This window comes from Marmota marmota, unplaced genomic scaffold (assembly GCF_001458135.2).
Source record: "Marmota marmota marmota unplaced genomic scaffold, marMar, whole genome shotgun sequence".
Lineage (NCBI taxonomy): Eukaryota > Metazoa > Chordata > Mammalia > Rodentia > Sciuridae > Marmota > Marmota marmota.
Genome location: NW_025999961.1, coordinates 9977779 through 9987874, shown reverse-complemented (window position 1 = coordinate 9987874; position 10096 = coordinate 9977779). Strand labels below are relative to the sequence as shown.

Sequence of the window (10096 nt, the reverse complement as noted above, 5' to 3'; positions counted from 1 at the left end):
TTGAGTTCTTTCCCTGTCCATGTTTCTGATGCTTCTAGGTCCTCCTGTAGATTTAAGTTGTCCTGCATTGTTTGTAATCCTTTTTTCCCTTGTTTTTTTTCATGTTGTTCACGTTACTTCCCAGCTCTATTTGATTGCTGTGTTTCTGCTCTCTCCTATAGATTTGTTTTGGTTTTGTATATCTCTGTTGTCTCTCCTTTGTGTTGATAGACTATGCCTGCTAAAGTGGATTCCACTGGGAAGGAATTCCGACGGCCGAGCTCCAGTGACGTCACCTCTCTGCTATGGTGAGCCCCAGGCTCCTTGCTGGGGTGTCCGTGGGGGGGGGTGGGACTGGACTGTCTCTGGTTGGTTTCAGCTCCCGGTTGGCTACTTCATGAAGGCCTGGCTATAGACCTCTTCCTAGAGTCTCTGTGCCGTACCTGCTAGGCCACACCTCGGGGTCTAGCCACGCGGTCGCCGGCGGGCGGGCTTTCTCTAGCCGCCCAACCGCTCGGGCAGCGGGCGGTCTCCAGACACCCAGTCGCGAGGACCTGGCCTCTAGTCCCCTGGTTTCTCCTGCTAGCCCAGTCTTCCCCTGAGTGATGCCTCTGAGCCTGCAGTTTGCTGGGTGTGGAGGGTGGCTATTGGGAACCCCAGCACTCTATTGTTTTGATTTTTTCCGCTTGCCCCTCCCCCAGGGCTGGCAAGACAGTTTTCGTTTTCGCCGCTGATGGGAGGGGGAGTTGGAGGTCAGGTGTCTCTCCCTTTCCCCGCATCTTTATTCAGGCTCCTTCTGATAATCCCTCCCAAGGAAAGCCTAGGAGAGATTTTATGTGAATTCCCCGCTGTATGGCAGATAGGCTGAGTAACACACACCTGTTTTATTGTTGCAATCTGTCAGAGAGTGGCGGTGGTTACGTCAGCTCTCCAAGATGGTGGCCACTGGCTTCCTTCTTGGAGTTTCCGTTGTGGGGGATAGAACTGGACCACTTCCTTCCCCGTCTGAAATCCCGAACTCAGCCCGGGGCTCAGTGAGGGCACAGCCGGCAGAATTCCACAGAATCCGTAGCAACGTTTCTCTCTGCTTGCTGGTCGCTTCTCGGCAGCGCCCCGCCATCTGTAGCCGCAGGGCAGGCCACGGGGATCAGTCAGCCTGGATCTCCGGTCGCACAGTTGGCTCATATTTGAGACTCAATTACCGGACCTCGGTGCTGGAAGTCCTTCCTCTAAGTTTCGGTACACCCCAATTTTGCTGTAAATTCCTATCAAGATAGTTTTTTGTCATTCTAACTCGTTATTCACCTGCGCAGTGACGCGGTACACGGGGTGTGATGCACTCTATTCGCGGCCATCTTCCTGAGCCTCCTCTTACATACTCTTAATTGACATTTTATAACATTGTGAGTAAATAAACTGAGCACCTTTTGATGAGTTTTGACAGAGTGTGTCTTTCATGAAATTAGTCAATTCATAATATTCCTCTGAATCCTTTTAATATCAATGTGTTCTAAAGTCCTGTTCCCTAATTTCTGATTTTAGTGATTTGCGTCCTCTTTTTATTTATTTTTTCATAGTTAGCTTGGTTAGAGGCACACTAATTTTATTCATTTTTTTCTAACTCTATTTATTTTATATTTTTAATTTCATTGATTTGTTTCATTTTTTTATTATATCTTCTGCTCAGTTTGGATTTAATTTGTTCTTCTCTTTCTAATATTTTAAGATATAAGCATAGGTGATTGATTCAAAACTATTAATTTCCTTCTAACCATTGCTTTTTCTGCATCCATAATTTTGATATGTTAGTTTTCATTTTCATAAAATTTATTTCAGTACAAAGTGTACTTACTTTTTAAATTTTTTGGTTTTTTTTTCATAAGAAATACAGGGGTCAGTGGGTTTTGTTGCAACATAATCAATTTAAAGAGGGAAACACATCTAATGAAAATTGAAGAGAGATCAATAATACAGAGGAAGGGAATTAAGGGTAAGAAGGAGGGGAGGGCAAGAGGAGGTACTGGGATATCAAACTGTGCTTTCTTTTTAAGTCTGATCCTGGATTAAATAATAGGGTGAATTTTCTTCAGTTTCTCATTTAATAAAGAAGCATTTTTATTGCATCAACATTATATTTCTGCCTAGATAGCTCAATTTAAAAGAAAGTGTTCCTTCTTTGCAAATTTTGCCTTAAGAACCTGTAGAAACTAACAAGAAATAATTGAAAATATTTGTATATAATTTGTAACCCCCAGGCCTTGGTCATGAAAGAATTTTAGTAGAGAAGGAGAACAAGGAGAAGGAGAAATCACCTAAAAAATCAACATACTTTCTTACACTGCTAGTATAATTCTAGGATAAGTATTTTGTGGAAAGAATGCCACTAAGTATTCCAAATAAACCCATTCTAAAGGTGAGAGATTGTCTCTTCATTGAACGACTGACAAAATATGTGATGTTTAATAAAATATTTCAACTTTATGGCTCTTAAAATTTATTTCAACAATCTGAAGGATTGAATGCATTTGTTATTTGATGCTATGATGATCTTCTGACCAGACATAGTGGTTAATTGGAAATATTTTCTTAGTGTTCTAGGGAGGGAAACAGAAAAATTAAGGAAATAGAGAAATTCACTCTAGGCTCTGCTTTCTACTTTTTCAGCAAGAATAACATGTTCAAAGTTTGATTTGATTTTTAATATGATGAATTTTTGTGCTAGATATTCTTTCCTTGGTTTTCTGAATTTAAAAAAAAACAAATGGTTCAAAATATGTTTGACTATATTCTATTAAATGGCTGACAATTCTTCAAAATTCAGTGAATTTCTTGGCTAAGAAATTGGTGCTTATTTTCTACACATTTAAAATATTTTATAAACAGAGGTTTCTAGAAACTATAAGTGGAACTCTAAGTGATATTTGAAAATGCATAATCTGATGTTTTGCTTAATTTTATATATATATATATAAATTTATTTAGAAATTTAATCATGCACTTATGCTCAAAGATCTTATTTTCACATCTGTAAAACTGTGAAACCATAACACAGCTCATCATATAAATTATATTTTCCTTCAGCTAAAAACATGTCCCTTTGAAATGTGACAAATGCAATTCCAATTCCACAAAAGTTATTAAAAATGACTTTCCATAACAGATATATCTTTCTTAAATGCAACATATTGAATGAAAATACAAAACTATACATTCAGTTTAGTCTACATAAATTTATATTATCGATTTTTTAGCTTAACGAATAGACTGTGTCCTATGTATTTTATATATTTGTATTAATAACTACTAATTTTCATTTGTAGACTACATATGTAATTTCTTTGATCCATATAGTTTCTTATATTGTAACTAAGACATACTTTTCTTGATATGGTAAAAATTGATAACACTTAAGATGATATTAAACTGAGTTTTTGGTTTTATTTTCTATTTTGATTTTTTTCAAGTTTTCCTTATTTTCCTGATTTTTAAAAATATGTTGTCTATTGAATGCAAAAATTCATAAGTAAACAGTTTATAAAATAATGACAAAATGGCCCTAAATGTTACCATTACCCAGAAATGCATTTCAAAAATTTCCTTTAAAATGCCTTGGTAATCATTAACCTCTCTTTGTTCCATAAAGGAAAAAAGAAAGAAAGAAAGAAATCATTGCACTAGGGATGTAGCTCAGTGCTAGATCACATGCTTAGCATGCCAAAGGATCTGGTATAATACCCACCACAAAGAAAGAAAGAAAGAAAGAAAGAAAGGGAGGAAGGAAGGAAGCATCATAATTTCTTACAGCAGAGGTGAAGTTGCTTGAAATTTATTTAAATGGAAAAAAAAGCTGTATTCATTCTTATGAGAAATGGAGTTCCTTTTTTTTTTTTTGGTTTTGCTTTTTTTCCACCATAAGAATAAATAATTGACCTAGAATCATTTATTGAAAAGATTGAACTCCTTTTTCCTAAATCAAGGGTTAACATAGATTTTGATCTTTATTTTCTTTGTTTATATCATTCTGTTCATTTGATGTATTTGTGTATCTATACACCTTGCTTTTACTGATGAAATTTTTCACTATTTTGTTTTTACTTATTGAGAAAATAAAAAATAAAGATTTTATTAAATATTTAATGCTGCCCTATTACTGAACATATTAATTATCCTTTATTTTGCTTGATGTTTGAGAATTTCAAGAGGTCAGTGCTGCCATCTTCAATTGAACTGTCTTCTCATCTCTTGTATATTTATAATTCTGTATATTATTATTATTACTTTGGCTAGAAAATTCATATTAAAATTATCACCAGAAGTTATGAAACATAAGTATGCCTTTTTATTATTTTTAATGTTAATACAGCTATTTTTATACTTATGTAAGAAGCTGGATCTTTCTGCTGAGATTGAAAATTGTTTTGTTGTCAAGCAAAGATAATTCTAGTTCTAAAAAATAACATACTCACTGTAAAACACATAAAGATATAGGGACATAACTGAGGACAATACTTCTAAGGAGAGTAGTACAAAATAATTTTAAAAGTGCTTATTTTTCTAATCCTCCCATGCTTCCCCTCCCTACCCCACTAGGAATCAGCCTCCTTATATCAGAGAAAACATTTGACATTTGTTTTTTGGGATTGGCTAACTTCACTTAGCATTATCTTCTCCAACACCATCCTTTAACCTGCAAATGCCACGATTTTATTCTCTTTTATTGCTGAGTAAAATTACATTGTGTATATGTGCGACATTGTTTTTATCCATTCATACACTGTAGGTCATCTAGGTTGGCTCCACAGTTTAGCTATTGTGAACTGTGGTGCTCTAAACATTAATGTGGTTGTGTTCCTGCAGTATGTTGTTTTTAAGTTTTTTAGGAATAGACCGAGGAGAAGGATAGCTGGGTCAGATGGTGGTTCCATTCCCAGCATTCTAAGGAATCTCCCTCCATACTGCTTTCCATATTAGCTGCACCAATTTGCAATACCACCAGCAATGTACAAGTGTACATTTTCCCCCACATCTTCACCAATATTTACTGTTGTTTGTTTTCATAATAGCTGCTTTTCTGACTGGAGTGAGATGATATCTTAGAGTGGTTTTGACTTGCATTTCTTTGATTGCTAGAGATGATGAACATTTTTTCATATATTTGTTGATTGATTGTATATCCTCTTCTGAAAAGTGTCTGCTCAGGTCCATGGCCCATTTGTTGATTGGCCTATTTGCTTTTTTGGTGTTTAGCTTTTTGAGTTATTTATATACCCTAGAGATTTGTGCTGTATCTGATGTGTAAGGGGTAAAGATTTGCTCTCAGGATGTAGGCTCTCTGTTCATCTCACATATTGTTTCTTTTGCTGAGAAGAAACTTTTTAGTTTGAGTCCATCCTATTTGTTGATTCTTGGTTTTAATTCTTGTGCTATAGGAGTTATATTAAGGAAGTTGGGGCCTAGGGCAGAGGGGTGGGAGGGAAAAGTAATGGGTCAGGGGTTTAGCAAGAATGGTGGAATGTGATAGACATCATTATCCAAAGTACATGTATGAAGACACAAATTGGTGTCAACATACTTTATATACAATCAGAGATATGAAAAATTGTGTTATATATATGTAGAAATAATTGTAATTAATTCTGCTTTCATTCATTTTTTAAAAAAATCAATTAAAAAAATAAAAAACCAAAATAACCGATAATAAAAATAAGTTTATTTGTTTTGAAATAAATCAATAAATAAAAGAGGCACCCATCTAATTCCAAAAAAGTGCTTATTTTTGTTAATATTTTTAAATTCCCTCCTGCTCTTGAAATTATGCAGTGGAGAATTAGCCTACAGTTCATTTCTTCATGGATACAACATGATGGTATTTTATTTAATGATATGGATGTTAAGATATTATTTATTGACATGGTTATTTAGTTGCATTTCTGAAAGTTTTCTCTTAAAAGTAGTATTTTGAATTAATGGACTGCCTATATTGATAAAATATAGAGAGAGAATATATGTAATTTGGACCCTTATATTTTTCTTTTCTATTATAAACTCAGTAAAGTACTTATGGGAATTAAATATGAATACCAGTTTATTTGAGTGTACAGTAGGAGGAAACTAAACTCTTTTTTTTTTAAACACAGTGGCCTGTGGAATCTGGACAAGTGGGAAAATATACTAATATTTTTGGACAACAGGTAAAGCAGAGAATATAGGGCTGAGTAGCATGATAGGGTCATAGGGATTGGCAATTTCTTTCAGTTCAAATATTTTATTTAAATTAAACTTATTGACTATTGCCTGTACAAGAGCTAATAAACAGATTTACCATTATTTAGAGACTGTGTTGTATTAGGACAATTCAAATTTATGTAGCCTCACATTTTTATGTCAGAGAGAATGGATGTCAATGTGTCTTTTAACCCTCCTGTGACAAGCTTAATTTTGTTGGAAGTCATTTAATCTACCTTCAAATGAGTTCCCTTATATGGGCAAAATATAACAAAGTAGTAACTCTAGTAAAATTTTGTAGCGATTAACTTACGCTATTCTAAAAGAACTTGAAGTATATTTTTGGTTGCCGAGGATAAGCTCAATAAGTGGTAGCCATCATCATCTTTGTATTTTTGTTGTTGTCCTTAAAATGTAGCCCTTTAATTCTGTAGCACCAAAAAGAATTAAAGAGCATTAAAATTCTAAAACAAGTGGATTATTTCATGAAGTGTGTTTTATACACTAGTCAAATTGTGAATCATTTCTGAATTCCCTTACTTCCGGTTTGCTAACACAGTGTGCTGTTACCATAGTTCAGGACTAAATTATTGCATGAGAAAGAAAGCAAATAATATTTAAATTATTCATTTTTTTGCTAAACTGGCAATAATAATTCATTCTAACTTCCCAATCAGTAACTGGAAAGGAAAGGGACAGAAATGCTTTACTTGATGAATATTTTACAATCTATTTACGTAAATATTGGTGAAATAAATGATATTTAAAAAGAGTACAGAACTTTATATCTAATAAAATCAGCCAGTCTCACTATTATCAACAAGACAGGTTCTAAAAAATGTTGGCAGTTCTATACAGTTAGGTTAGTAATATTCATTCATTCACTTTAATTTTTACATAAATATATGAGACATAGAAACGTTTAGTTTTAGGTGTGCTATGATTTATTTTTAAAGTATATATTGGAAAAAAGAACGATTTCCTGCACAATGCGAAAATCACGAGAGGAAACTATATGTTCACATGATTAACTGCTTATATAATTTATTATAAGCACATAAAAATTATATTAAATTCTACTTCCAAATCCTAATGCTAATTCTCTCGTGATTGTATATAGCCATAATGCTACTTTGACAAAGGCTCAGAAAGGACTAATTTTAGAATTCCTAAAAGTTGAATATGCTACAAGACTACTTAGTCAGTGGATGCAGAAAGAATCTGCTAAGTTTAACAAGGCCATAATTAAATTTCTGAAAAAAATACTGAATTAAATTTGATGGAATCATTATATTTTACACTGTCAGTCTATTTCTCCAGGTAGTCTTGTTTCATGGAAACATTTTTAATTTTTTTTTTAACTAATACCTTATAAGTCACTTCTGAGTCACTTCTGAGTTCAAGATGGATTAGAAAACTTAAGTTAAAAAAAATGAAGATGTTAAAGCAAAATGAAAAGTAAATTAACAGGGAAGTTGCTGTCGTTTATCATACCTTAATAGAAAAATTCTCTCTCCTGAAGAATTTAGCAGTCCATCATCTTCAGTAATCACTTTGTAGTTTTGAATGCTGGTAGCTGGTTCATTTCAGAATAGTCACATCAATCACCCCCTAAAGATTTCTAGTCTGTGTAGTTAATAAGAATTGGGCACATCACCTTATGATTTAGGAGAGGTGAAAGAGAAACTTCTGATAAATATAGCAGTCAGAGACGTCATTGGTGAATCATTGTTTGCAGGAAAATCTCAAGAAAAATTTGCAATTTTTTTTTTTACTTTAAAATCAAACTGAAGTGTCAGTTTCTATACTTGGATGTAAAGTATTATGAATAAGTTATGTGTGTTGAGTTAAAGAAAAGTAGAAATGTGTATGGTGTATTCAAGTTTCCTGTATAAATATATTTGTTAATTTCAATCACCTTAATTATTTTTAAATGAATATCTGCCTAATATTTACTCTAAACATTGGACTATAAACAAGAACATATGAATGTGTTGAATAAAACATACTAAAAGAAAGTTACATATTCAAATTTATTATGGTATAATAATCAAGCTATACATATGTATAACATATCTCCCATCTATATGAAATTGTAGTGCATTTCTGATTCATCGACCTTGAATGTCAAATTCTGGGAAAAAATAATAAATAAAAAGAACTTCATGAAAAAAAACTATAGGGAGGTTATAGTAAACTTTAAAATTGTCTATATTGAGAAAGATTTTTAATTAGTAAATATTATTGCTATTTAATAAAGCTCTACTGTTAGAGAATATGTGCATATTTAAAAAATAATTATTAAAAAAATTAAGGCCCAAGACACCACATAAATTAAAGTGGGACAAGAAAGTCAGAGACAGAGTTGTGACAACAGAAATGGAAGTGATTGAACTACTCATTGGCTTCCAAGATGAAATACACTTGCTGGCATCTTCTACAGGGAAAGCAAGGAGTCTCCAAAAGAAAGCATTTCAATGCAGACTGAGTTTAGCTTAGTGACATTTACTTTAAATTATTGACCTTCAGAACTCAAGAAGGATACACATTTGTATTGTTTTAAAGTACTAATTTGTGCCAATTTAACAGAACAGCAATTGAAAACTAGTAAGCTTCTAGATTACTTTTGTCTCTTTTTGAATACGTAGAAATGTAATAATAAAAATTTTAATTTTTATGGCTGACCTCTCATCCCTTACCTCCATATTTGGCTACTTCATTCGATTCACTGATGTTTAATATTGTATATGAAAATACACTTGATTGCATGTATCTTTTCTTGTGCTGCTTATACTACAAGCATTTTGGAAATAGATGGCTAGATTAAAAAAAATAGGTGTACAAATACACGTTTATATTTGGGATTGTTCTTATATGAGTAGAATTTCTGGGTCAGTATACATGGATTTTTTTTTTTTTTGCAGTGCTAAAAATTGAACCAAGGGCTTTGTGCATGATAGAGAAGAATTCTAACACTGAACCACATCATCAATCCATGAATATATTTAATTTGGGAAATATTGTCAAAATTTTTCCCAAATGTTTATAACTTATCATGACCACAAACTTACTAGATATGCTATATTTTAAAATACGTAATTTTATTGATTATAGCAGTTATCTACTTATTTACTTGATATTGTATTTAGTTAAGGTTAGATATTGTGAATTTATATCATTGTGGTTTAAGTTGTATTTCTTTGATATTTTTCTTTGTACCAAAGCCATCACAAAGCTATATCCACTAGTTCTATAGTTTGTCCAGTTAAATTGGACTGTACCTTTTAATTGAACTCCAACTCCTGCCCTGAATTTCTGAAAACCATTGGTCATATCTCCATCTCATGGTTTTGCTTTTTTCTAGGGTATTGTATAATGGGATATTACAATACAGATGCTTTTGATTCTGGCTTCTTTCCCTTAGTGACCTGTGTTTGAATGTGTTCATACTGTTGTAAATCAGTAGTTATGATTTATTTCTGATTAGCAGGCCATCGCTTGCATTTACCACACTGTCATTTAGCTAGTCTCATGTTGACAGATAACAAGGTTGTCTTATATTTTTGTCAATAATGAATGAATAAGCTAAATATTTATCATCACGTTTTTAATTAAATTTGGTAAATACCTAGCAGTGTGATGGGCGGGTCTTCAGTGTATTTTTAATTCTGTGGGAATCTACAAAAGTATTTTTCAAAGTAAATGTACCATTTTATTTTTCCATAAAAAACGTGCAGGAGTGCAATTTCTGGGACTGCCAGTTTTGGGTTTCATTGTTAGCGATTATGATTGGTGTGTTATAGTTCTTGGGTTTCTCACTGTTGTTTTATTTCATTTTTACAACCATTTGTGTAACATTTTTCTTTTTACTAACAAATACTAATTACACATG

General features: G+C 32.9%; 1 pseudogene; it reads right to left on the bottom strand.

Moving 5' to 3' along the window:
• LOC107151167 overlaps positions 1–1164 on the bottom strand; it is a 3566-nt pseudogene extending 2402 nt beyond the window's left edge.
• Positions 1165–10096: the final 8932 nt, after the last annotated feature.